Source organism: Staurois parvus, unplaced genomic scaffold (genome assembly GCF_062004578.1).
Source record: "Staurois parvus isolate SC_StPar_1 unplaced genomic scaffold, SC_StPar_1.0 ptg000020l, whole genome shotgun sequence".
Taxonomy (NCBI): Eukaryota; Metazoa; Chordata; class Amphibia; order Anura; family Ranidae; genus Staurois; species Staurois parvus.
In genome coordinates this window covers 6,014,968-6,040,290 of record NW_028317816.1, presented here as the reverse complement: position 1 = coordinate 6,040,290, position 25,323 = coordinate 6,014,968, and the positions used below count along the sequence as shown (strand labels likewise).

The 25,323-nt window shown below is 44.4% G+C and overlaps 20 non-coding genes across 20 annotated transcripts; 10 read left to right on the top strand and 10 right to left on the bottom strand.

Annotated features, from left to right (window-relative positions):
- Positions 1-725: 725 nt before the first annotated feature.
- On the top strand, positions 726-799 carry TRNAT-AGU (transfer RNA threonine (anticodon AGU)). Its single transcript has one exon. It is a non-coding gene; the product is annotated as a tRNA-Thr (tRNA).
- Positions 800-2,772: 1,973 nt separating this feature from the next.
- Positions 2,773-2,854, bottom strand: TRNAS-GCU (transfer RNA serine (anticodon GCU)). The gene has a single exon. It is a non-coding gene; the product is annotated as a tRNA-Ser (tRNA).
- A 3,154-nt stretch (positions 2,855-6,008) lies between these two features.
- Positions 6,009-6,082, top strand: TRNAT-AGU (transfer RNA threonine (anticodon AGU)). The gene has a single exon. It is a non-coding gene; the product is annotated as a tRNA-Thr (tRNA).
- Positions 6,083-7,769: 1,687 nt separating this feature from the next.
- On the top strand, positions 7,770-7,843 carry TRNAT-AGU (transfer RNA threonine (anticodon AGU)). The gene has a single exon. It is a non-coding gene; the product is annotated as a tRNA-Thr (tRNA).
- A 212-nt stretch (positions 7,844-8,055) lies between these two features.
- Positions 8,056-8,137, bottom strand: TRNAS-GCU (transfer RNA serine (anticodon GCU)). The gene has a single exon. It is a non-coding gene; the product is annotated as a tRNA-Ser (tRNA).
- Positions 8,138-9,530: 1,393 nt separating this feature from the next.
- TRNAT-AGU (transfer RNA threonine (anticodon AGU)) lies at positions 9,531-9,604 on the top strand. The gene has a single exon. It is a non-coding gene; the product is annotated as a tRNA-Thr (tRNA).
- A 212-nt stretch (positions 9,605-9,816) lies between these two features.
- Positions 9,817-9,898, bottom strand: TRNAS-GCU (transfer RNA serine (anticodon GCU)). Its single transcript has one exon. It is a non-coding gene; the product is annotated as a tRNA-Ser (tRNA).
- Positions 9,899-11,291: 1,393 nt separating this feature from the next.
- On the top strand, positions 11,292-11,365 carry TRNAT-AGU (transfer RNA threonine (anticodon AGU)). Its single transcript has one exon. It is a non-coding gene; the product is annotated as a tRNA-Thr (tRNA).
- A 212-nt stretch (positions 11,366-11,577) lies between these two features.
- On the bottom strand, positions 11,578-11,659 carry TRNAS-GCU (transfer RNA serine (anticodon GCU)). The gene has a single exon. It is a non-coding gene; the product is annotated as a tRNA-Ser (tRNA).
- A 1,393-nt stretch (positions 11,660-13,052) lies between these two features.
- Positions 13,053-13,126, top strand: TRNAT-AGU (transfer RNA threonine (anticodon AGU)). Its single transcript has one exon. It is a non-coding gene; the product is annotated as a tRNA-Thr (tRNA).
- Positions 13,127-13,338: 212 nt separating this feature from the next.
- TRNAS-GCU (transfer RNA serine (anticodon GCU)) lies at positions 13,339-13,420 on the bottom strand. The gene has a single exon. It is a non-coding gene; the product is annotated as a tRNA-Ser (tRNA).
- Positions 13,421-14,813: 1,393 nt separating this feature from the next.
- On the top strand, positions 14,814-14,887 carry TRNAT-AGU (transfer RNA threonine (anticodon AGU)). Its single transcript has one exon. It is a non-coding gene; the product is annotated as a tRNA-Thr (tRNA).
- A 1,687-nt stretch (positions 14,888-16,574) lies between these two features.
- On the top strand, positions 16,575-16,648 carry TRNAT-AGU (transfer RNA threonine (anticodon AGU)). The gene has a single exon. It is a non-coding gene; the product is annotated as a tRNA-Thr (tRNA).
- A 212-nt stretch (positions 16,649-16,860) lies between these two features.
- TRNAS-GCU (transfer RNA serine (anticodon GCU)) lies at positions 16,861-16,942 on the bottom strand. The gene has a single exon. It is a non-coding gene; the product is annotated as a tRNA-Ser (tRNA).
- A 1,393-nt stretch (positions 16,943-18,335) lies between these two features.
- TRNAT-AGU (transfer RNA threonine (anticodon AGU)) lies at positions 18,336-18,409 on the top strand. Its single transcript has one exon. It is a non-coding gene; the product is annotated as a tRNA-Thr (tRNA).
- Positions 18,410-18,621: 212 nt separating this feature from the next.
- Positions 18,622-18,703, bottom strand: TRNAS-GCU (transfer RNA serine (anticodon GCU)). Its single transcript has one exon. It is a non-coding gene; the product is annotated as a tRNA-Ser (tRNA).
- A 1,393-nt stretch (positions 18,704-20,096) lies between these two features.
- TRNAT-AGU (transfer RNA threonine (anticodon AGU)) lies at positions 20,097-20,170 on the top strand. Its single transcript has one exon. It is a non-coding gene; the product is annotated as a tRNA-Thr (tRNA).
- Positions 20,171-20,382: 212 nt separating this feature from the next.
- Positions 20,383-20,464, bottom strand: TRNAS-GCU (transfer RNA serine (anticodon GCU)). The gene has a single exon. It is a non-coding gene; the product is annotated as a tRNA-Ser (tRNA).
- A 1,679-nt stretch (positions 20,465-22,143) lies between these two features.
- On the bottom strand, positions 22,144-22,225 carry TRNAS-GCU (transfer RNA serine (anticodon GCU)). Its single transcript has one exon. It is a non-coding gene; the product is annotated as a tRNA-Ser (tRNA).
- A 1,679-nt stretch (positions 22,226-23,904) lies between these two features.
- On the bottom strand, positions 23,905-23,986 carry TRNAS-GCU (transfer RNA serine (anticodon GCU)). Its single transcript has one exon. It is a non-coding gene; the product is annotated as a tRNA-Ser (tRNA).
- Positions 23,987-25,323: the final 1,337 nt, after the last annotated feature.

The following is a 25,323-nucleotide window of genomic DNA, read 5'->3' as shown; positions in this document are numbered from 1 at the left end:
GATGTATGAAAAATGGCAGCGTTCCTATTTTTCTTCCCCATCTTTGTTCATTTTCAGCCTGTTGATTAGCTCTAGATCAAGGACTCTGTGTTCTTCCAAAAACAGGAGGATGTCTGCCTGCTGTCTTCCAAGGGACAAATGAAAAGTTAGAAGCGTAAGAAACGGTCTGAAGCAAGATGCAGATAGTTTCCTTCCCCAAATCTTTTTGCCCGCATGCATTTCATCTTCACAGGAGTGGAAGCCAAAAGATGGGCAAATTGGTTTTTCCCACCTTCTTTTATTTTCGGTCCATTGTTTGATTCTAGAGCACAGACTCTGCCTGTTTAAAATAAGATTAGGTGGGATTGGCCCACTGTTACCTCTTGACTTCACAAGAGATATCTGAGTTGTAGCCTTGGCTCTTAAACCTTTTAGCAAAAATGAAGCAATGTACAAAGCTGGAAAGTTTTCAAGCTACTCGTAAGCTGGTTTTTCTTGGCACCAAACAGCTAAGAAAAATAAGCAATGAAAAAAGAAGAAAAAGAAAAAAACAACAACTTTTGGAGGAGTGATGAGTTCAAAAGGACGTTGCATAGTCTCCTTTGCTATCTCCTCCTCTGCCTTTCATGCTGCGTTAGAGATTTTGAAGCTTGATGTGCGTAACATTTGTCAAGAAGTTCCTCACAACTGTTCTGTGCCTGTGCTGACACAAGTCTGCCTTTGGCACGAGCACAGTGTCCGGGTGTGGTGCTGTGGCTTAGTTGGTTAAAGCGCCTGTCTAGTAAACAGGAGATCCTGAGTTCGACTCTCAGCAGCGCCTTTCTTTGGCTGCAGATTAAGCCCTTGAAAAGGTTTTAAGAGTGGCCTCGGGAGCTTTGTGCCACAATGGCATGGTTTAGGCAGCAGCCCTGCTCTTGATGCTTCCAGCTGATCTCTTCAAAGCCCTGCGAGTTTGCTGGACCTTTTAGCCTAGGTTATGCCAGCCTGGTGTCCACGGCAAGCACAAAACAGTGCACCTTTAGACGAAGGGCTCGATGAGGATGGGATTCAAACCCATGCATGCAGAGCACAATGGATTAGCAGTCCATCGCCTTAACCACTCGGCCACCTCATCCACAGCAAGCTTGCGAGCTTTGATTTTGGGAGCTGCATGTCACAAGCAGAAACTTGAGGAAAAGACACAAGCAGGATGCCGTTTCTCACCTCCTAATAGAGCACCTTGCTTCCATGCTGTCAATTCATTGTGACAAAAGCTTCATTCTTCCTTTTCTGCCAAGGGTATAATCAAATGTTACAAATGCAATCAAGGGTGTAAAGCAAGTCACAAGTAGTAATGCTCACCAACTTTGCTGCAGACACGCAGTCTAACGGCATGGAATTAGGAAGCGTCAACAGGTGCAAAATGTCATGTATTCCCCATCTTTTTTTTTCACTTTCTGCTGTTCCTTTTTTATTGGCTCTAGATGATGAACTGTGCCCGCGTCAAGAGAAATTCGCCTGGATGGAGCCACTCTTTTGCCAGGACATTCAGAGATGTAGCTCAACCATCAATTTCAAGTCTACACTTTTCTCCTACCTGGCTGGCATTTTTACATGAATGCAAAGTGTTTGACTGTGGTTGGGGTCCCAAAACTCTTGTCACCGCTTCAGTATCTGTTCCCTTTGACTTCACCTCGGGCAATGATTCATTTGGTTAAAAGACACATGCAGGATGTCTTTCCACAAATAGTCATATTCACAAACTCCTCTTGGCGATCATGAATTCAAACGTCAAGGGTGGAGGATGTATGAAAAATGGCAGCGTTCCTATTTTTCTTCCCCATCTTTGTTCATTTTCAGCCTGTTGATTAGCTCTAGATCAAGGACTCTGTGTTCTTCCAAAAACAGGAGGATGTCTGCCTGCTGTCTTCCAAGGGACAAATGAAAAGTTAGAAGCGTAAGAAACGGTCTGAAGCAAGATGCAGATAGTTTCCTTCCCCAAATCTTTTTGCCCGCATGCATTTCATCTTCACGGGAGTGGAAGCCAAAAGATGGGCAAATTGGTTTTTCCCACCTTCTTTTATTTTCGGTCCATTGTTTGATTCTAGAGTACAGACTCTGCCTGTTTAAAATAAGATTAGGTGGGATTGGCCCACTGTTACCTCTTGACTTCACAAGAGATATCTGAGTTGTAGCCTTGGCTCTTAAACCTTTTAGCAAAAATGAAGCAATGTACAAAGCTGGAAAGTTTTCAAGCTACTCGTAAGCTGGTTTTTCTTGGCACCAAACAGCTAAGAAAAATAAGCAATGAAAAAAGAAGAAAAAGAAAAAAACAACAACTTTTGGAGGAGTGATGAGTTCAAAAGGACGTTGCATAGTCTCCTTTGCTATCTCCTCCTCTGCCTTTCATGCTGCGTTAGAGATTTTGAAGCTTGATGTGCGTAACATTTGTCAAGAAGTTCCTCACAACTGTTCTGTGCCTGTGCTGACACAAGTCTGCCTTTGGCACGAGCACAGTGTCTGGGTGTGGTGCTGTGGCTTAGTTGGTTAAAGCGCCTGCCTAGTAAACAGGAGATCCCGAGTTTGACTCTCAGCAGCGCCTTTCTTTGGCTGCAGATTAAGCCTTTGAAAAGGTTTTAAGAGTGGCCTCGGGAGCTTTTTGCCGCAATGGCATGGTTTAGGCAGCAGCCCTGCTCTTGATGCTTCCAGCTGATCTCTTCAAAGCCCTGCGAGTTTGCTGGACCTTTTAGCCTAGGTTATGCCAGCCTGGTGTCCACGGCAAGCACAAAACAGTGCACCTTTAGACGAAGGGCTCGATGAGGATGGGATTCGAACCCATGCATGCAGAGCACAATGGATTAGCAGTCCATCGCCTTAACCACTCGGCCACCTCATCCACAGCAAGCTTGCGAGCTTTGATTTTGGGAGCTGCATGTCACAAGCAGAAACTTGAGGAAAAGACACAAGCAGGATGCCGTTTCTCACCTCCTAATAGAGCACCTTGCTTCCGTGCTGTCAATTCATTGTGACAAAAGCTTCATTCTTCCTTTTCTGCCAAGGGTATAATCAAATGTTACAAATGCAATCAAGGGTGTAAAGCAAGTCACAAGTAGTAATGCTCACCAACTTTGCTGCAGACACGCAGTCTAACGGCATGGAATTAGGAAGCGTCAACAGGTGCAAAATGTCATGTATTCCCCATCTTTTTTTTTCACTTTCTGCTGTTCCTTTTTTATTGGCTCTAGATGATGAACTGTGCCCGCGTCAAGAGAAATTCGCCTGGATGGAGCCACTCTTTTGCCAGGACATTCAGAGATGTAGCTCAACCATCAATTTCAAGTCTACACTTTTCTCCTACCTGGCTGGCATTTTTACATGAATGCAAAGTGTTTGACTGTGGTTGGGGTCCCAAAACTCTTGTCACCGCTTCAGTATCTGTTCCCTTTGACTTCACCTCGGGCAATGATTCATTTGGTTAAAAGACACATGCAGGATGTCTTTCCACAAATAGTCATATTCACAAACTCCTCTTGGCGATCATGAATTCAAACGTCAAGGGTGGAGGATGTATGAAAAATGGCAGCGTTCCTATTTTTCTTCCCCATCTTTGTTCATTTTCAGCCTGTTGATTAGCTCTAGATCAAGGACTCTGTGTTCTTCCAAAAACAGGAGGATGTCTGCCTGCTCTCTTCCAAGGGACAAATGAAAAGTTAGAAGCGTAAGAAACGGTCTGAAGCAAGATGCAGATAGTTTCCTTCCCCAAATCTTTTTGCCCGCATGCATTTCATCTTCACGGGAGTGGAAGCCAAAAGATGGGCAAATTGGTTTTTCCCACCTTCTTTTATTTTCGGTCCATTGTTTGATTCTAGAGCACAGACTCTGCCTGTTTAAAATAAGATTAGGTGGGATTGGCCCACTGTTACCTCTTGACTTCACAATAGATATCTGAGTTGTAGCCTTGGCTCTTAAACCTTTTAGCAAAAATGAAGCAATGTACAAAGCTGGAAAGTTTTCAAGCTACTCGTAAGCTGGTTTTTCTTGGCACCAAACAGCTAATAAAAATAAGCAATGAAAAAAGAAGAAAAAGAAAAAAACAACAACTTTTGGAGGAGTGATGAGTTCAAAAGGACGTTGCATAGTCTCCTTTGCTATCTCCTCCTCTGCCTTTCATGCTGCGTTAGAGATTTTGAAGCTTGATGTGCGTAACATTTGTCAAGAAGTTCCTCACAACTGTTCTGTGCCTGTGCTGACACAAGTCTGCCTTTGGCACGAGCACAGTGTCTGGGTGTGGTGCTGTGGCTTAGTTGGTTAAAGCGCCTGTCTAGTAAATAGGAGATCCTGAGTTTGACTCTCAGCAGCGCCTTTCTTTGGCTGCAGATTAAGCCTTTGAAAAGGTTTTAAGAGTGGCCTCGGGAGCTTTTTGCCACAATGGCATGGTTTAGGCAGCAGCCCTGCTCTTGATGCTTCCAGCTGATCTCTTCAAAGCCCTGCGAGTTTGCTGGACCTTTTAGCCTAGGTTATGCCAGCCTGGTGTCCACGGCAAGCACAAAACAGTGCACCTTTAGACGAAGGGCTCGATGAGGATGGGATTCAAACCCATGCATGCAGAGCACAATGGATTAGCAGTCCATCGCCTTAACCACTCGGCCACCTCATCCACAGCAAGCTTGCGAGCTTTGATTTTGGGAGCTGCATGTCACAAGCAGAAACTTGAGGAAAAGACACAAGCAGGATGCCGTTTCTCACCTCCTAATAGAGCACCTTGCTTCCGTGCTGTCAATTCATTGTGACAAAAGCTTCATTCTTCCTTTTCTGCCAAGGGTATAATCAAATGTTACAAATGCAATCAAGGGTGTAAAGCAAGTCACAAGTAGTAATGCTCACCAACTTTGCTGCAGACACGCAGTCTAACGGCATGGAATTAGGAAGCGTCAACAGGTGCAAAATGTCATGTATTCCCCATCTTTTTTTTTCACTTTCTGCTGTTCCTTTTTTATTGGCTCTAGATGATGAACTGTGCCCGCGTCAAGAGAAATTCGCCTGGATGGAGCCACTCTTTTGCCAGGACATTCAGAGATGTAGCTCAACCATCAATTTCAAGTCTACACTTTTCTCCTACCTGGCTGGCATTTTTACATGAATGCAAAGTGTTTGACTGTGGTTGGGGTCCCAAAACTCTTGTCACCGCTTCAGTATCTGTTCCCTTTGACTTCACCTCGGGCAATGATTCATTTGGTTAAAAGACACATGCAGGATGTCTTTCCACAAATAGTCATATTCACAAACTCCTCTTGGCGATCATGAATTCAAACGTCAAGGGTGGAGGATGTATGAAAAATGGCAGCGTTCCTATTTTTCTTCCCCATCTTTGTTCATTTTCAGCCTGCTGATTAGCTCTAGATCAAGGACTCTGTGTTCTTCCAAAAACAGGAGGATGTCTGCCTGCTGTCTTCCAAGGGACAAATGAAAAGTTAGAAGCGTAAGAAACGGTCTGAAGCAAGATGCAGATAGTTTCCTTCCCCAAATCTTTTTGCCCGCATGCATTTCATCTTCACGGGAGTGGAAGCCAAAAGATAAGCAAATTGCTTTTTCCCACCTTCTTTTATTTTCGGTCCATTGTTTGATTCTAGAGCACAGACTCTGCCTGTTTAAAATAAGATTAGGTGGGATTGGCCCACTGTTACCTCTTGACTTCACAAGAGATATCTGAGTTGTAGCCTTGGCTCTTAAACCTTTTAGCAAAAATGAAGCAATGTACAAAGCTGGAAAGTTTTCAAGCTACTCGTAAGCTGGTTTTTCTTGGCACCAAACAGCTAAGAAAAATAAGCAATGAAAAAAGAAGAAAAAGAAAAAAACAACAACTTTTGGAGGAGTGATGAGTTCAAAAGGACGTTGCATAGTCTCCTTTGCTATCTCCTCCTCTGCCTTTCATGCTGCGTTAGAGATTTTGAAGCTTGATGTGCGTAACATTTGTCAAGAAGTTCCTCACAACTGTTCCGTGCCTGTGCTGACACAAGTCTGCCTTTGGCACGAGCACAGTGTCCGGGTGTGGTGCTGTGGCTTAGTTGGTTAAAGCGCCTGTCTAGTAAACAGGAGATCCTGAGTTCGACTCTCAGCAGCGCCTTTCTTTGGCTGCAGATTAAGCCCTTGAAAAGGTTTTAAGAGTGGCCTCGGGAGCTTTGTGCCGCAATGGCATGGTTTAGGCAGCAGCCCTGCTCTTGATGCTTCCAGCTGATCTCTTCAAAGCCCTGCGAGTTTGCTGGACCTTTTAGCCTAGGTTATGCCAGCCTGGTGTCCACGGCAAGCACAAAACAGTGCACCTTTAGACGAAGGGCTCGATGAGGATGGGATTCAAACCCATGCATGCAGAGCACAATGGATTAGCAGTCCATCGCCTTAACCACTCGGCCACCTCATCCACAGCAAGCTTGCGAGCTTTGATTTTGGGAGCTGCATGTCACAAGCAGAAACTTGAGGAAAAGACACAAGCAGGATGCCGTTTCTCACCTCCTAATAGAGCACCTTGCTTCCGTGCTGTCAATTCATTGTGACAAAAGCTTCATTCTTCCTTTTCTGCCAAGGGTATAATCAAATGTTACAAATGCAATCAAGGGTGTAAAGCAAGTCACAAGTAGTAATGCTCACCAACTTTGCTGCAGACACGCAGTCTAACGGCATGGAATTAGGAAGCGTCAACAGGTGCAAAATGTCATGTATTCCCCATCTTTTTTTTTCACTTTCTGCTGTTCCTTTTTTATTGGCTCTAGATGATGAACTGTGCCCGCGTCAAGAGAAATTCGCCTGGATGGAGCCACTCTTTTGCCAGGACATTCAGAGATGTAGCTCAACCATCAATTTCAAGTCTACACTTTTCTCCTACCTGGCTGGCATTTTTACATGAATGCAAAGTGTTTGACTGTGGTTGGGGTCCCGAAACTCTTGTCACCGCTTCAGTATCTGTTCCCTTTGACTTCACCTCGGGCAATGATTCATTTGGTTAAAAGACACATGCAGGATGTCTTTCCACAAATAGTCATATTCACAAACTCCTCTTGGCGATCATGAATTCAAACGTCAAGGGTGGAGGATGTATGAAAAATGGCAGCGTTCCTATTTTTCTTCCCCATCTTTGTTCATTTTCAGCCTGTTGATTAGCTCTAGATCAAGGACTCTGTGTTCTTCCAAAAACAGGAGGATGTCTGCCTGCTGTCTTCCAAGGGACAAATGAAAAGTTAGAAGCGTAAGAAACGGTCTGAAGCAAGATGCAGATAGTTTCCTTCCCCAAATCTTTTTGCCCGCATGCATTTCATCTTCACGGGAGTGGAAGCCAAAAGATGGGCAAATTGGTTTTTCCCACCTTCTTTTATTTTCGGTCCATTGTTTGATTCTAGAGTACAGACTCTGCCTGTTTAAAATAAGATTAGGTGGGATTGGCCCACTGTTACCTCTTGACTTCACAAGAGATATCTGAGTTGTAGCCTTGGCTCTTAAACCTTTTAGCAAAAATGAAGCAATGTACAAAGCTGGAAAGTTTTCAAGCTACTCGTAAGCTGGTTTTTCTTGGCACCAAACAGCTAAGAAAAATAAGCAATGAAAAAAGAAGAAAAAGAAAAAAACAACAACTTTTGGAGGAGTGATGAGTTCAAAAGGACGTTGCATAGTCTCCTTTGCTATCTCCTCCTCTGCCTTTCATGCTGCGTTAGAGATTTTGAAGCTTGATGTGCGTAACATTTGTCAAGAAGTTCCTCACAACTGTTCTGTGCCTGTGCTGACACAAGTCTGCCTTTGGCACGAGCACAGTGTCTGGGTGTGGTGCTGTGGCTTAGTTGGTTAAAGCGCCTGTCTAGTAAACAGGAGATCCTGAGTTCGACTCTCAGCAGCGCCTTTCTTTGGCTGCAGATTAAGCCTTTGAAAAGGTTTTAAGAGTGGCCTCGGGAGCTTTTTGCCACAATGGCATGGTTTAGGCAGCAGCCCTGCTCTTGATGCTTCCAGCTGATCTCTTCAAAGCCCTGCGAGTTTGCTGGACCTTTTAGCCTAGGTTATGCCAGCCTGGTGTCCACGGCAAGCACAAAACAGTGCACCTTTAGACGAAGGGCTCGATGAGGATGGGATTCGAACCCATGCATGCAGAGCACAATGGATTAGCAGTCCATCGCCTTAACCACTCGGCCACCTCATCCACAGCAAGCTTGCGAGCTTTGATTTTGGGAGCTGCATGTCACAAGCAGAAACTTGAGGAAAAGACACAAGCAGGATGCCGTTTCTCACCTCCTAATAGAGCACCTTGCTTTCGTGCTGTCAATTCATTGTGACAAAAGCTTCATTCTTCCTTTTCTGCCAAGGGTATAATCAAATGTTACAAATGCAATCAAGGGTGTAAAGCAAGTCACAAGTAGTAATGCTCACCAACTTTGCTGCAGACACGCAGTCTAACGGCATGGAATTAGGAAGCGTCAACAGGTGCAAAATGTCATGTATTCCCCATCTTTTTTTTTCACTTTCTGCTGTTCCTTTTTTATTGGCTCTAGATGATGAACTGTGCCCGCGTCAAGAGAAATTCGCCTGGATGGAGCCACTCTTTTGCCAGGACATTCAGAGATGTAGCTCAACCATCAATTTCAAGTCTACACTTTTCTCCTACCTGGCTGGCATTTTTACATGAATGCAAAGTGTTTGACTGTGGTTGGGGTCCCGAAACTCTTGTCACCGCTTCAGTATCTGTTCCCTTTGACTTCACCTCGGGCAATGATTCATTTGGTTAAAAGACACATGCAGGATGTCTTTCCACAAATAGTCATATTCACAAACTCCTCTTGGCGATCATGAATTCAAACGTCAAGGGTGGAGGATGTATGAAAAATGGCAGCGTTCCTATTTTTCTTCCCCATCTTTGTTCATTTTCAGCCTGTTGATTAGCTCTAGATCAAGGACTCTGTGTTCTTCCAAAAACAGGAGGATGTCTGCCTGCTGTCTTCCAAGGGACAAATGAAAAGTTAGAAGCGTAAGAAACGGTCTGAAGCAAGATGCAGATAGTTTCCTTCCCCAAATCTTTTTGCCCGCATGCATTTCATCTTCACGGGAGTGGAAGCCAAAAGATGGGCAAATTGGTTTTTCCCACCTTCTTTTATTTTCGGTCCATTGTTTGATTCTAGAGTACAGACTCTGCCTGTTTAAAATAAGATTAGGTGGGATTGGCCCACTGTTACCTCTTGACTTCACAAGAGATATCTGAGTTGTAGCCTTGGCTCTTAAACCTTTTAGCAAAAATGAAGCAATGTACAAAGCTGGAAAGTTTTCAAGCTACTCGTAAGCTGGTTTTTCTTGGCACCAAACAGCTAAGAAAAATAAGCAATGAAAAAAGAAGAAAAAGAAAAAAACAACAACTTTTGGAGGAGTGATGAGTTCAAAAGGACGTTGCATAGTCTCCTTTGCTATCTCCTCCTCTGCCTTTCATGCTGCGTTAGAGATTTTGAAGCTTGATGTGCGTAACATTTGTCAAGAAGTTCCTCACAACTGTTCTGTGCCTGTGCTGACACAAGTCTGCCTTTGGCACGAGCACAGTGTCTGGGTGTGGTGCTGTGGCTTAGTTGGTTAAAGCGCCTGTCTAGTAAACAGGAGATCCTGAGTTCGACTCTCAGCAGCGCCTTTCTTTGGCTGCAGATTAAGCCTTTGAAAAGGTTTTAAGAGTGGCCTCGGGAGCTTTTTGCCACAATGGCATGGTTTAGGCAGCAGCCCTGCTCTTGATGCTTCCAGCTGATCTCTTCAAAGCCCTGCGAGTTTGCTGGACCTTTTAGCCTAGGTTATGCCAGCCTGGTGTCCACGGCAAGCACAAAACAGTGCACCTTTAGACGAAGGGCTCGATGAGGATGGGATTCGAACCCATGCATGCAGAGCACAATGGATTAGCAGTCCATCGCCTTAACCACTCGGCCACCTCATCCACAGCAAGCTTGCGAGCTTTGATTTTGGGAGCTGCATGTCACAAGCAGAAACTTGAGGAAAAGACACAAGCAGGATGCCGTTTCTCACCTCCTAATAGAGCACCTTGCTTTCGTGCTGTCAATTCATTGTGACAAAAGCTTCATTCTTCCTTTTCTGCCAAGGGTATAATCAAATGTTACAAATGCAATCAAGGGTGTAAAGCAAGTCACAAGTAGTAATGCTCACCAACTTTGCTGCAGACACGCAGTCTAACGGCATGGAATTAGGAAGCGTCAACAGGTGCAAAATGTCATGTATTCCCCATCTTTTTTTTTCACTTTCTGCTGTTCCTTTTTTATTGGCTCTAGATGATGAACTGTGCCCGCGTCAAGAGAAATTCGCCTGGATGGAGCCACTCTTTTGCCAGGACATTCAGAGATGTAGCTCAACCATCAATTTCAAGTCTACACTTTTCTCCTACCTGGCTGGCATTTTTACATGAATGCAAAGTGTTTGACTGTGGTTGGGGTCCCAAAACTCTTGTCACCGCTTCAGTATCTGTTCCCTTTGACTTCACCTCGGGCAATGATTCATTTGGTTAAAAGACACATGCAGGATGTCCTTCCACAAATAGTCATATTCACAAACTCCTCTTGGCGATCATGAATTCAAACGTCAAGGGTGGAGGATGTATGAAAAATGGCAGCGTTCCTATTTTTCTTCCCCATCTTTGTTCATTTTCAGCCTGTTGATTAGCTCTAGATCAAGGACTCTGTGTTCTTCCAAAAACAGGAGGATGTCTGCCTGCTGTCTTCCAAGGGACAAATGAAAAGTTAGAAGCGTAAGAAACGGTCTGAAGCAAGATGCAGATAGTTTCCTTCCCCAAATCTTTTTGCCCGCATGCATTTCATCTTCACAGGAGTGGAAGCCAAAAGATGGGCAAATTGGTTTTTCCCACCTTCTTTTATTTTCGGTCCATTGTTTGATTCTAGAGCACAGACTCTGCCTGTTTAAAATAAGATTAGGTGGGATTGGCCCACTGTTACCTCTTGACTTCACAAGAGATATCTGAGTTGTAGCCTTGGCTCTTAAACCTTTTAGCAAAAATGAAGCAATGTACAAAGCTGGAAAGTTTTCAAGCTACTCGTAAGCTGGTTTTTCTTGGCACCAAACAGCTAAGAAAAATAAGCAATGAAAAAAGAAGAAAAAGAAAAAAACAACAACTTTTGGAGGAGTGATGAGTTCAAAAGGACGTTGCATAGTCTCCTTTGCTATCTCCTCCTCTGCCTTTCATGCTGCGTTAGAGATTTTGAAGCTTGATGTGCGTAACATTTGTCAAGAAGTTCCTCACAACTGTTCTGTGCCTGTGCTGACACAAGTCTGCCTTTGGCACGAGCACAGTGTCCGGGTGTGGTGCTGTGGCTTAGTTGGTTAAAGCGCCTGTCTAGTAAACAGGAGATCCTGAGTTCGACTCTCAGCAGCGCCTTTCTTTGGCTGCAGATTAAGCCTTTGAAAAGGTTTTAAGAGTGGCCTCGGGAGCTTTGTGCCGCAATGGCATGGTTTAGGCAGCAGCCCTGCTCTTGATGCTTCCAGCTGATCTCTTCAAAGCCCTGCGAGTTTGCTGGACCTTTTAGCCTAGGTTATGCCAGCCTGGTGTCCACGGCAAGCACAAAACAGTGCACCTTTAGACGAAGGGCTCGATGAGGATGGGATTCGAACCCATGCATGCAGAGCACAATGGATTAGCAGTCCATCGCCTTAACCACTCGGCCACCTCATCCACAGCAAGCTTGCGAGCTTTGATTTTGGGAGCTGCATGTCACAAGCAGAAACTTGAGGAAAAGACACAAGCAGGATGCCGTTTCTCACCTCCTAATAGAGCACCTTGCTTCCGTGCTGTCAATTCATTGTGACAAAAGCTTCATTCTTCCTTTTCTGCCAAGGGTATAATCAAATGTTACAAATGCAATCAAGGGTGTAAAGCAAGTCACAAGTAGTAATGCTCACCAACTTTGCTGCAGACACGCAGTCTAACGGCATGGAATTAGGAAGCGTCAACAGGTGCAAAATGTCATGTATTCCCCATCTTTTTTTTTCACTTTCTGCTGTTCCTTTTTTATTGGCTCTAGATGATGAACTGTGCCCGCGTCAAGAGAAATTCGCCTGGATGGAGCCACTCTTTTGCCAGGACATTCAGAGATGTAGCTCAACCATCAATTTCAAGTCTACACTTTTCTCCTACCTGGCTGGCATTTTTACATGAATGCAAAGTGTTTGACTGTGGTTGGGGTCCCAAAACTCTTGTCACCGCTTCAGTATCTGTTCCCTTTGACTTCACCTCGGGCAATGATTCATTTGGTTAAAAGACACATGCAGGATGTCTTTCCACAAATAGTCATATTCACAAACTCCTCTTGGCGATCATGAATTCAAACGTCAAGGGTGGAGGATGTATGAAAAATGGCAGCGTTCCTATTTTTCTTCCCCATCTTTGTTCATTTTCAGCCTGTTGATTAGCTCTAGATCAAGGACTCTGTGTTCTTCCAAAAACAGGAGGATGTCTGCCTGCTGTCTTCCAAGGGACAAATGAAAAGTTAGAAGCGTAAGAAACGGTCTGAAGCAAGATGCAGATAGTTTCCTTCCCCAAATCTTTTTGCCCGCATGCATTTCATCTTCACGGGAGTGGAAGCCAAAAGATGGGCAAATTGGTTTTTCCCACCTTCTTTTATTTTCGGTCCATTGTTTGATTCTAGAGTACAGACTCTGCCTGTTTAAAATAAGATTAGGTGGGATTGGCCCACTGTTACCTCTTGACTTCACAAGAGATATCTGAGTTGTAGCCTTGGCTCTTAAACCTTTTAGCAAAAATGAAGCAATGTACAAAGCTGGAAAGTTTTCAAGCTACTCGTAAGCTGGTTTTTCTTGGCACCAAACAGCTAAGAAAAATAAGCAATGAAAAAAGAAGAAAAAGAAAAAAACAACAACTTTTGGAGGAGTGATGAGTTCAAAAGGACGTTGCATAGTCTCCTTTGCTATCTCCTCCTCTGCCTTTCATGCTGCGTTAGAGATTTTGAAGCTTGATGTGCGTAACATTTGTCAAGAAGTTCCTCACAACTGTTCTGTGCCTGTGCTGACACAAGTCTGCCTTTGGCACGAGCACAGTGTCCGGGTGTGGTGCTGTGGCTTAGTTGGTTAAAGCGCCTGTCTAGTAAACAGGAGATCCTGAGTTCGACTCTCAGCAGCACCTTTCTTTGGCTGCAGATTAAGCCCTTGAAAAGGTTTTAAGAGTGGCCTCGGGAGCTTTGTGCCGCAATGGCATGGTTTAGGCAGCAGCCCTGCTCTTGATGCTTCCAGCTGATCTCTTCAAAGCCCTGCGAGTTTGCTGGACCTTTTAGCCTAGGTTATGCCAGCCTGGTGTCCACGGCAAGCACAAAACAGTGCACCTTTAGACGAAGGGCTCGATGAGGATGGGATTCGAACCCATGCATGCAGAGCACAATGGATTAGCAGTCCATCGCCTTAACCACTCGGCCACCTCATCCACAGCAAGCTTGCGAGCTTTGATTTTGGGAGCTGCATGTCACAAGCAGAAACTTGAGGAAAAGACACAAGCAGGATGCCGTTTCTCACCTCCTAATAGAGCACCTTGCTTCCGTGCTGTCAATTCATTGTGACAAAAGCTTCATTCTTCCTTTTCTGCCAAGGGTATAATCAAATGTTACAAATGCAATCAAGGGTGTAAAGCAAGTCACAAGTAGTAATGCTCACCAACTTTGCTGCAGACACGCAGTCTAACGGCATGGAATTAGGAAGCGTCAACAGGTGCAAAATGTCATGTATTCCCCATCTTTTTTTTTCACTTTCTGCTGTTCCTTTTTTATTGGCTCTAGATGATGAACTGTGCCCGCGTCAAGAGAAATTCGCCTGGATGGAGCCACTCTTTTGCCAGGACATTCAGAGATGTAGCTCAACCATCAATTTCAAGTCTACACTTTTCTCCTACCTGGCTGGCATTTTTACATGAATGCAAAGTGTTTGACTGTGGTTGGGGTCCCAAAACTCTTGTCACCGCTTCAGTATCTGTTCCCTTTGACTTCACCTCGGGCAATGATTCATTTGGTTAAAAGACACATGCAGGATGTCTTTCCACAAATAGTCATATTCACAAACTCCTCTTGGCGATCATGAATTCAAACGTCAAGGGTGGAGGATGTATGAAAAATGGCAGCGTTCCTATTTTTCTTCCCCATCTTTGTTCATTTTCAGCCTGTTGATTAGCTCTAGATCAAGGACTCTGTGTTCTTCCAAAAACAGGAGGATGTCTGCCTGCTGTCTTCCAAGGGACAAATGAAAAGTTAGAAGCGTAAGAAACGGTCTGAAGCAAGATGCAGATAGTTTCCTTCCCCAAATCTTTTTGCCCGCATGCATTTCATCTTCACGGGAGTGGAAGCCAAAAGATGGGCAAATTGGTTTTTCCCACCTTCTTTTATTTTCGGTCCATTGTTTGATTCTAGAGCACAGACTCTGCCTGTTTAAAATAAGATTAGGTGGGATTGGCCCACTGTTACCTCTTGACTTCACAAGAGATATCTGAGTTGTAGCCTTGGCTCTTAAACCTTTTAGCAAAAATGAAGCAATGTACAAAGCTGGAAAGTTTTCAAGCTACTCGTAAGCTGGTTTTTCTTGGCACCAAACAGCTAAGAAAAATAAGCAATGAAAAAAGAAGAAAAAGAAAAAAACAACAACTTTTGGAGGAGTGATGAGTTCAAAAGGACGTTGCATAGTCTCCTTTGCTATCTCCTCCTCTGCCTTTCATGCTGCGTTAGAGATTTTGAAGCTTGATGTGCGTAACATTTGTCAAGAAGTTCCTCACAACTGTTCTGTGCCTGTGCTGACACAAGTCTGCCTTTGGCACGAGCACAGTGTCCGGGTGTGGTGCTGTGGCTTAGTTGGTTAAAGCGCCTGTCTAGTAAACAGGAGATCCTGAGTTCGACTCTCAGCAGCGCCTTTCTTTGGCTGCAGATTAAGCCCTTGAAAAGGTTTTAAGAGTGGCCTCGGGAGCTTTGTGCCGCAATGGCATGGTTTAGGCAGCAGCCCTGCTCTTGATGCTTCCAGCTGATCTCTTCAAAGCCCTGCGAGTTTGCTGGACCTTTTAGCCTAGGTTATGCCAGCCTGGTGTCCACGGCAAGCACAAAACAGTGCACCTTTAGACGAAGGGCTCGATGAGGATGGGATTCAAACCCATGCATGCAGAGCACAATGGATTAGCAGTCCATCGCCTTAACCACTCGGCCACCTCATCCACAGCAAGCTTGCGAGCTTTGATTTTGGGAGCTGCATGTCACAAGCAGAAACTTGAGGAAAAGACACAAGCAGGATGCCGTTTCTCACCTCCTAATAGAGCACCTTGCTTCCGTGCTGTCAATTCATTGTGACAAAAGCTTCATTCTTCCTTTTCTGCCAAGGGTATAATCAAATGTTACAAATGCAATCAAGGGTGTAAAGCAAGTCACAAGTAGTAATGCTCACCAACTTTGCTGCAGACACGCAGTCTAACGGCATGGAATTAGGAAGCGTCAACAGGTGCAAAATGTCATGTATTCCCCATCTTTTTTTTTCACTTTCTGCTGTTCCTTTTTTATTGGCTCTAGATGATGAACTGTGCCCGCGTCAAGAGAAATTCGCCTGGATGGAGCCACTCTTTTGCCAGGACATTCAGAGATGTAGCTCAACCATCAATTTCAAGTCTACACTTTTCTCCTACCTGGCTGGCATTTTTACATGAATGCAAAGTGTTTGACTGTGGTTGGGGTCCCAAAACTCTTGTCACCGCTTCAGTATCTGTTCCCTTTGACTTCACCTCGGGCAATGATTCATTTGGTTAAAAGACACATGCAGGATGTCTTTCCACAAATAGTCATATTCACAAACTCCTCTTGGCGATCATGAATTCAAACGTCAAGGGTGGAGGATGTATGAAAAATGGCAGCGTTCCTATTTTTCTTCCCCATCTTTGTTCATTTTCAGCCTGTTGATTAGCTCTAGATCAAGGACTCTGTGTTCTTCCAAAAACAGGAGGATGTCTGCCTGCTGTCTTCCAAGGGACAAATGAAAAGTTAGAAGCGTAAGAAACGGTCTGAAGCAAGATGCAGATAGTTTCCTTCCCCAAATCTTTTTGCCCGCATGCATTTCATCTTCACGGGAGTGGAAGCCAAAAGATGGGCAAATTGGTTTTTCCCACCTTCTTTTATTTTCGGTCCATTGTTTGATTCTAGAGCACAGACTCTGCCTGTTTAAAATAAGATTAGGTGGGATTGGCCCACTGTTACCTCTTGACTTCACAAGAGATATCTGAGTTGTAGCCTTGGCTCTTAAACCTTTTAGCAAAAATGAAGCAATGTACAAAGCTGGAAAGTTTTCAAGCTACTCGTAAGCTGGTTTTTCTTGGCACCAAACAGCTAAGAAAAATAAGCAATGAAAAAAGAAGAAAAAGAAAAAAACAACAACTTTTGGAGGAGTGATGAGTTCAAAAGGACGTTGCATAGTCTCCTTTGCTATCTCCTCCTCTGCCTTTCATGCTGCGTTAGAGATTTTGAAGCTTGATGTGCGTAACATTTGTCAAGAAGTTCCTCACAACTGTTCTGTGCCTGTGCTGACACAAGTCTGCCTTTGGCACGAGCACAGTGTCCGGGTGTGGTGCTGTGGCTTAGTTGGTTAAAGCGCCTGTCTAGTAAACAGGAGATCCTGAGTTCGACTCTCAGCAGCGCCTTTCTTTGGCTGCAGATTAAGCCCTTGAAAAGGTTTTAAGAGTGGCCTCGGGAGCTTTGTGCCGCAATGGCATGGTTTAGGCAGCAGCCCTGCTCTTGATGCTTCCAGCTGATCTCTTCAAAGCCCTGCGAGTTTGCTGGACCTTTTAGCCTAGGTTATGCCAGCCTGGTGTCCACGGCAAGCACAAAACAGTGCACCTTTAGACGAAGGGCTCGATGAGGATGGGATTCGAACCCATGCATGCAGAGCACAATGGATTAGCAGTCCATCGCCTTAACCACTCGGCCACCTCATCCACAGCAAGCTTGCGAGCTTTGATTTTGGGAGCTGCATGTCACAAGCAGAAACTTGAGGAAAAGACACAAGCAGGATGCCGTTTCTCACCTCCTAATAGAGCACCTTGCTTCCGTGCTGTCAATTCATTGTGACAAAAGCTTCATTCTTCCTTTTCTGCCAAGGGTATAATCAAATGTTACAAATGCAATCAAGGGTGTAAAGCAAGTCACAAGTAGTAATGCTCACCAACTTTGCTGCAGACACGCAGTCTAACGGCATGGAATTAGGAAGCGTCAACAGGTGCAAAATGTCATGTATTCCCCATCTTTTTTTTTCACTTTCTGCTGTTCCTTTTTTATTGGCTCTAGATGATGAACTGTGCCCGCGTCAAGAGAAATTCGCCTGGATGGAGCCACTCTTTTGCCAGGACATTCAGAGATGTAGCTCAACCATCAATTTCAAGTCTACACTTTTCTCCTACCTGGCTGGCATTTTTACATGAATGCAAAGTGTTTGACTGTGGTTGGGGTCCCAAAACTCTTGTCACCGCTTCAGTATCTGTTCCCTTTGACTTCACCTCGGGCAATGATTCATTTGGTTAAAAGACACATGCAGGATGTCTTTCCACAAATAGTCATATTCACAAACTCCTCTTGGCGATCATGAATTCAAACGTCAAGGGTGGAGGATGTATGAAAAATGGCAGCGTTCCTATTTTTCTTCCCCATCTTTGTTCATTTTCAGCCTGTTGATTAGCTCTAGATCAAGGACTCTGTGTTCTTCCAAAAACAGGAGGATGTCTGCCTGCTGTCTTCCAAGGGACAAATGAAAAGTTAGAAGCGTAAGAAACGGTCTGAAGCAAGATGCAGATAGTTTCCTTCCCCAAATCTTTTTGCCCGCATGCATTTCATCTTCACGGGAGTGGAAGCCAAAAGATGGGCAAATTGGTTTTTCCCACCTTCTTTTATTTTCGGTCCATTGTTTGATTCTAGAGTACAGACTCTGCCTGTTTAAAATAAGATTAGGTGGGATTGGCCCACTGTTACCTCTTGACTTCACAAGAGATATCTGAGTTGTAGCCTTGGCTCTTAAACCTTTTAGCAAAAATGAAGCAATGTACAAAGCTGGAAAGTTTTCAAGCTACTCGTAAGCTGGTTTTTCTTGGCACCAAACAGCTAAGAAAAATAAGCAATGAAAAAAGAAGAAAAAGAAAAAAACAACAACTTTTGGAGGAGTGATGAGTTCAAAAGGACGTTGCATAGTCTCCTTTGCTATCTCCTCCTCTGCCTTTCATGCTGCGTTAGAGATTTTGAAGCTTGATGTGCGTAACATTTGTCAAGAAGTTCCTCACAACTGTTCTGTGCCTGTGCTGACACAAGTCTGCCTTTGGCACGAGCACAGTGTCCGGGTGTGGTGCTGTGGCTTAGTTGGTTAAAGCGCCTGTCTAGTAAACAGGAGATCCTGAGTTCGACTCTCAGCAGCACCTTTCTTTGGCTGCAGATTAAGCCCTTGAAAAGGTTTTAAGAGTGGCCTCGGGAGCTTTGTGCCGCAATGGCATGGTTTAGGCAGCAGCCCTGCTCTTGATGCTTCCAGCTGATCTCTTCAAAGCCCTGCGAGTTTGCTGGACCTTTTAGCCTAGGTTATGCCAGCCTGGTGTCCACGGCAAGCACAAAACAGTGCACCTTTAGACGAAGGGCTCGATGAGGATGGGATTCGAACCCATGCATGCAGAGCACAATGGATTAGCAGTCCATCGCCTTAACCACTCGGCCACCTCATCCACAGCAAGCTTGCGAGCTTTGATTTTGGGAGCTGCATGTCACAAGCAGAAACTTGAGGAAAAGACACAAGCAGGATGCCGTTTCTCACCTCCTAATAGAGCACCTTGCTTCCGTGCTGTCAATTCATTGTGACAAAAGCTTCATTCTTCCTTTTCTGCCAAGGGTATAATCAAATGTTACAAATGCAATCAAGGGTGTAAAGCAAGTCACAAGTAGTAATGCTCACCAACTTTGCTGCAGACACGCAGTCTAACGGCATGGAATTAGGAAGCGTCAACAGGTGCAAAATGTCATGTATTCCCCATCTTTTTTTTTCACTTTCTGCTGTTCCTTTTTTATTGGCTCTAGATGATGAACTGTGCCCGCGTCAAGAGAAATTCGCCTGGATGGAGCCACTCTTTTGCCAGGACATTCAGAGATGTAGCTCAACCATCAATTTCAAGTCTACACTTTTCTCCTACCTGGCTGGCATTTTTACATGAATGCAAAGTGTTTGACTGTGGTTGGGGTCCCAAAACTCTTGTCACCGCTTCAGTATCTGTTCCCTTTGACTTCACCTCGGGCAATGATTCATTTGGTTAAAAGACACATGCAGGATGTCTTTCCACAAATAGTCATATTCACAAACTCCTCTTGGCGATCATGAATTCAAACGTCAAGGGTGGAGGATGTATGAAAAATGGCAGCGTTCCTATTTTTCTTCCCCATCTTTGTTCATTTTCAGCCTGTTGATTAGCTCTAGATCAAGGACTCTGTGTTCTTCCAAAAACAGGAGGATGTCTGCCTGCTGTCTTCCAAGGGACAAATGAAAAGTTAGAAGCGTAAGAAACGGTCTGAAGCAAGATGCAGATAGTTTCCTTCCCCAAATCTTTTTGCCCGCATGCATTTCATCTTCACGGGAGTGGAAGCCAAAAGATGGGCAAATTGGTTTTTCCCACCTTCTTTTATTTTCGGTCCATTGTTTGATTCTAGAGCACAGACTCTGCCTGTTTAAAATAAGATTAGGTGGGATTGGCCCACTGTTACCTCTTGACTTCACAAGAGATATCTGAGTTGTAGCCTTGGCTCTTAAACCTTTTAGCAAAAATGAAGCAATGTACAAAGCTGGAAAGTTTTCAAGCTACTCGTAAGCTGGTTTTTCTTGGCACCAAACAGCTAAGAAAAATAAGCAATGAAAAAAGAAGAAAAAGAAAAAAACAACAACTTTTGGAGGAGTGATGAGTTCAAAAGGACGTTGCATAGTCTCCTTTGCTATCTCCTCCTCTGCCTTTCATGCTGCGTTAGAGATTTTGAAGCTTGATGTGCGTAACATTTGTCAAGAAGTTCCTCACAACTGTTCTGTGCCTGTGCTGACACAAGTCTGCCTTTGGCATGAGCACAGTGTCCGGGTGTGGTGCTGTGGCTTAGTTGGTTAAAGCGCCTGTCTAGTAAACAGGAGATCCTGAGTTCGACTCTCAGCAGCGCCTTTCTTTGGCTGCAGATTAAGCCCTTGAAAAGGTTTTAAGAGTGGCCTCGGGAGCTTTGTGCCGCAATGGCATGGTTTAGGCAGCAGCCCTGCTCTTGATGCTTCCAGCTGATCTCTTCAAAGCCCTGCGAGTTTGCTGGACCTTTTAGCCTAGGTTATGCCAGCCTGGTGTCCACGGCAAGCACAAAACAGTGCACCTTTAGACGAAGGGCTCGATGAGGATGGGATTCGAACCCATGCATGCAGAGCACAATGGATTAGCAGTCCATCGCCTTAACCACTCGGCCACCTCATCCACAGCAAGCTTGCGAGCTTTGATTTTGGGAGCTGCATGTCACAAGCAGAAACTTGAGGAAAAGACACAAGCAGGATGCCGTTTCTCACCTCCTAATAGAGCACCTTGCTTCCGTGCTGTCAATTCATTGTGACAAAAGCTTCATTCTTCCTTTTCTGCCAAGGGTATAATCAAATGTTACAAATGCAATCAAGGGTGTAAAGCAAGTCACAAGTAGTAATGCTCACCAACTTTGCTGCAGACACGCAGTCTAACGGCATGGAATTAGGAAGCGTCAACAGGTGCAAAATGTCATGTATTCCCCATCTTTTTTTTTCACTTTCTGCTGTTCCTTTTTTATTGGCTCTAGATGATGAACTGTGCCCGCGTCAAGAGAAATTCGCCTGGATGGAGCCACTCTTTTGCCAGGACATTCAGAGATGTAGCTCAACCATCAATTTCAAGTCTACACTTTTCTCCTACCTGGCTGGCATTTTTACATGAATGCAAAGTGTTTGACTGTGGTTGGGGTCCCAAAACTCTTGTCACCGCTTCAGTATCTGTTCCCTTTGACTTCACCTCGGGCAATGATTCATTTGGTTAAAAGACACATGCAGGATGTCTTTCCACAAATAGTCATATTCACAAACTCCTCTTGGCGATCATGAATTCAAACGTCAAGGGTGGAGGATGTATGAAAAATGGCAGCGTTCCTATTTTTCTTCCCCATCTTTGTTCATTTTCAGCCTGTTGATTAGCTCTAGATCAAGGACTCTGTGTTCTTCCAAAAACAGGAGGATGTCTGCCTGCTGTCTTCCAAGGGACAAATGAAAAGTTAGAAGCGTAAGAAACGGTCTGAAGCAAGATGCAGATAGTTTCCTTCCCCAAATCTTTTTGCCCGCATGCATTTCATCTTCACGGGAGTGGAAGCCAAAAGATGGGCAAATTGGTTTTTCCCACCTTCTTTTATTTTTGGTCCATTGTTTGATTCTAGAGCACAGACTCTGCCTGTTTAAAATAAGATTAGGTGGGATTGGCCCACTGTTACCTCTTGACTTCACAAGAGATATCTGAGTTGTAGCCTTGGCTCTTAAACCTTTTAGCAAAAATGAAGCAATGTACAAAGCTGGAAAGTTTTCAAGCTACTCGTAAGCTGGTTTTTCTTGGCACCAAACAGCTAAGAAAAATAAGCAATGAAAAAAGAAGAAAAAGAAAAAAACAACAACTTTTGGAGGAGTGATGAGTTCAAAAGGACGTTGCATAGTCTCCTTTGCTATCTCCCCCTCTGCCTTTCATGCTGCGTTAGAGATTTTGAAGCTTGATGTGCGTAACATTTGTCAAGAAGTTCCTCACAACTGTTCTGTGCCTGTGCTGACACAAGTCTGCCTTTGGCATGAGCACAGTGTCCGGGTGTGGTGCTGTGGCTTAGTTGGTTAAAGCGCCTGTCTAGTAAACAGGAGATCCTGAGTTCTACTCTCAGCAGCGCCTTTCTTTGGCTGCAGATTAAGCCCTTGAAAAGGTTTTAAGAGTGGCCTCGGGAGCTTTGTGCCACAATGGCGCGGTTTAGGCAGCAGCCCTGCTCTTGATGCTTCCAGCTGATCTCTTCAAAGCCCTGCGAGTTTGCTGGACCTTTTAGCCTAGGTTATGCCAGCCTGGTGTCCACGGCAAGCACAAAACAGTGCACCTTTAGACGAAGGGCTCGATGAGGATGGGATTCGAACCCATGCATGCAGAGCACAATGGATTAGCAGTCCATCGCCTTAACCACTCGGCCACCTCATCCACAGCAAGCTTGCGAGCTTTGATTTTGGGAGCTGCATGTCACAAGCAGAAACTTGAGGAAAAGACACAAGCAGGATGCCGTTTCTCACCTCCTAATAGAGCACCTTGCTTCCGTGCTGTCAATTCATTGTGACAAAAGCTTCATTCTTCCTTTTCTGCCAAGGGTATAATCAAATGTTACAAATGCAATCAAGGGTGTAAAGCAAGTCACAAGTAGTAATGCTCACCAACTTTGCTGCAGACACGCAGTCTAACGGCATGGAATTAGGAAGCGTCAACAGGTGCAAAATGTCATGTATTCCCCATCTTTTTTTTTCACTTTCTGCTGTTCCTTTTTTATTGGCTCTAGATGATGAACTGTGCCCGCGTCAAGAGAAATTCGCCTGGATGGAGCCACTCTTTTGCCAGGACATTCAGAGATGTAGCTCAACCATCAATTTCAAGTCTACACTTTTCTCCTACCTGGCTGGCATTTTTACATGAATGCAAAGTGTTTGACTGTGGTTGGGGTCCCAAAACTCTTGTCACCGCTTCAGTATCTGTTCCCTTTGACTTCACCTCGGGCAATGATTCATTTGGTTAAAAGACACATGCAGGATGTCTTTCCACAAATAGTCATATTCACAAACTCCTCTTGGCGATCATGAATTCAAACGTCAAGGGTGGAGGATGTATGAAAAATGGCAGCGTTCCTATTTTTCTTCCCCATCTTTGTTCATTTTCAGCCTGTTGATTAGCTCTAGATCAAGGACTCTGTGTTCTTCCAAAAACAGGAGGATGTCTGCCTGCTGTCTTCCAAGGGACAAATGAAAAGTTAGAAGCGTAAGAAACGGTCTGAAGCAAGATGCAGATAGTTTCCTTCCCCAAATCTTTTTGCCCGCATGCATTTCATCTTCACGGGAGTGGAAGCCAAAAGATGGGCAAATTGGTTTTTCCCACCTTCTTTTATTTTTGGTCCATTGTTTGATTCTAGAGCACAGACTCTGCCTGTTTAAAATAAGATTAGGTGGGATTGGCCCACTGTTACCTCTTGACTTCACAAGAGATATCTGAGTTGTAGCCTTGGCTCTTAAACCTTTTAGCAAAAATGAAGCAATGTACAAAGCTGGAAAGTTTTCAAGCTACTCGTAAGCTGGTTTTTCTTGGCACCAAACAGCTAAGAAAAATAAGCAATGAAAAAAGAAGAAAAAGAAAAAAACAACAACTTTTGGAGGAGTGATGAGTTCAAAAGGACGTTGCATAGTCTCCTTTGCTATCTCCCCCTCTGCCTTTCATGCTGCGTTAGAGATTTTGAAGCTTGATGTGCGTAACATTTGTCAAGAAGTTCCTCACAACTGTTCTGTGCCTGTGCTGACACAAGTCTGCCTTTGGCATGAGCACAGTGTCCGGGTGTGGTGCTGTGGCTTAGTTGGTTAAAGCGCCTGTCTAGTAAACAGGAGATCCTGAGTTCTACTCTCAGCAGCGCCTTTCTTTGGCTGCAGATTAAGCCCTTGAAAAGGTTTTAAGAGTGGCCTCGGGAGCTTTGTGCCACAATGGCGCGGTTTAGGCAGCAGCCCTGCTCTTGATGCTTCCAGCTGATCTCTTCAAAGCCCTGCGAGTTTGCTGGACCTTTTAGCCTAGGTTATGCCAGCCTGGTGTCCACGGCAAGCACAAAACAGTGCACCTTTAGACGAAGGGCTCGATGAGGATGGGATTCGAACCCATGCATGCAGAGCACAATGGATTAGCAGTCCATCGCCTTAACCACTCGGCCACCTCATCCACAGCAAGCTTGCGAGCTTTGATTTTGGGAGCTGCATGTCACAAGCAGAAACTTGAGGAAAAGACACAAGCAGGATGCCGTTTCTCACCTCCTAATAGAGCACCTTGCTTCCGTGCTGTCAATTCATTGTGACAAAAGCTTCATTCTTCCTTTTCTGCCAAGGGTATAATCAAATGTTACAAATGCAATCAAGGGTGTAAAGCAAGTCACAAGTAGTAATGCTCACCAACTTTGCTGCAGACACGCAGTCTAACGGCATGGAATTAGGAAGCGTCAACAGGTGCAAAATGTCATGTATTCCCCATCTTTTTTTTTCACTTTCTGCTGTTCCTTTTTTATTGGCTCTAGATGATGAACTGTGCCCGCGTCAAGAGAAATTCGCCTGGATGGAGCCACTCTTTTGCCAGGACATTCAGAGATGTAGCTCAACCATCAATTTCAAGTCTACACTTTTCTCCTACCTGGCTGGCATTTTTACATGAATGCAAAGTGTTTGACTGTGGTTGGGGTCCCAAAACTCTTGTCACCGCTTCAGTATCTGTTCCCTTTGACTTCACCTCGGGCAATGATTCATTTGGTTAAAAGACACATGCAGGATGTCTTTCCACAAATAGTCATATTCACAAACTCCTCTTGGCGATCATGAATTCAAACGTCAAGGGTGGAGGATGTATGAAAAATGGCAGCGTTCCTATTTTTCTTCCCCATCTTTGTTCATTTTCAGCCTGTTGATTAGCTCTAGATCAAGGACTCTGTGTTCTTCCAAAAACAGGAGGATGTCTGCCTGCTGTCTTCCAAGGGACAAATGAAAAGTTAGAAGCGTAAGAAACGGTCTGAAGCAAGATGCAGATAGTTTCCTTCCCCAAATCTTTTTGCCCGCATGCATTTCATCTTCACGGGAGTGGAAGCCAAAAGATGGGCAAATTGGTTTTTCCCACCTTCTTTTATTTTCGGTCCATTGTTTGATTCTAGAGCACAGACTCTGCCTGTTTAAAAAAAGATTAGGTGGGATTGGCCCACTGTTACCTCTTGACTTCACAAGAGATATCTGAGTTGTAGCCTTGGCTCTTAAACCTTTTAGCAAAAATGAAGCAATGTACAAAGCTGGAAAGTTTTCAAGCTACTCGTAAGCTGGTTTTTCTTGGCACCAAACAGCTAAGAAAAATAAGCAATGAAAAAAGAAGAAAAAGAAAAAAACAACAACTTTTGGAGGAGTGATGAGTTCAAAAGGACGTTGCATAGTCTCCTTTGCTATCTCCTCCTCTGCCTTTCATGCTGCGTTAGAGATTTTGAAGCTTGATGTGCGTAACATTTGTCAAGAAGTTCCTCACAACTG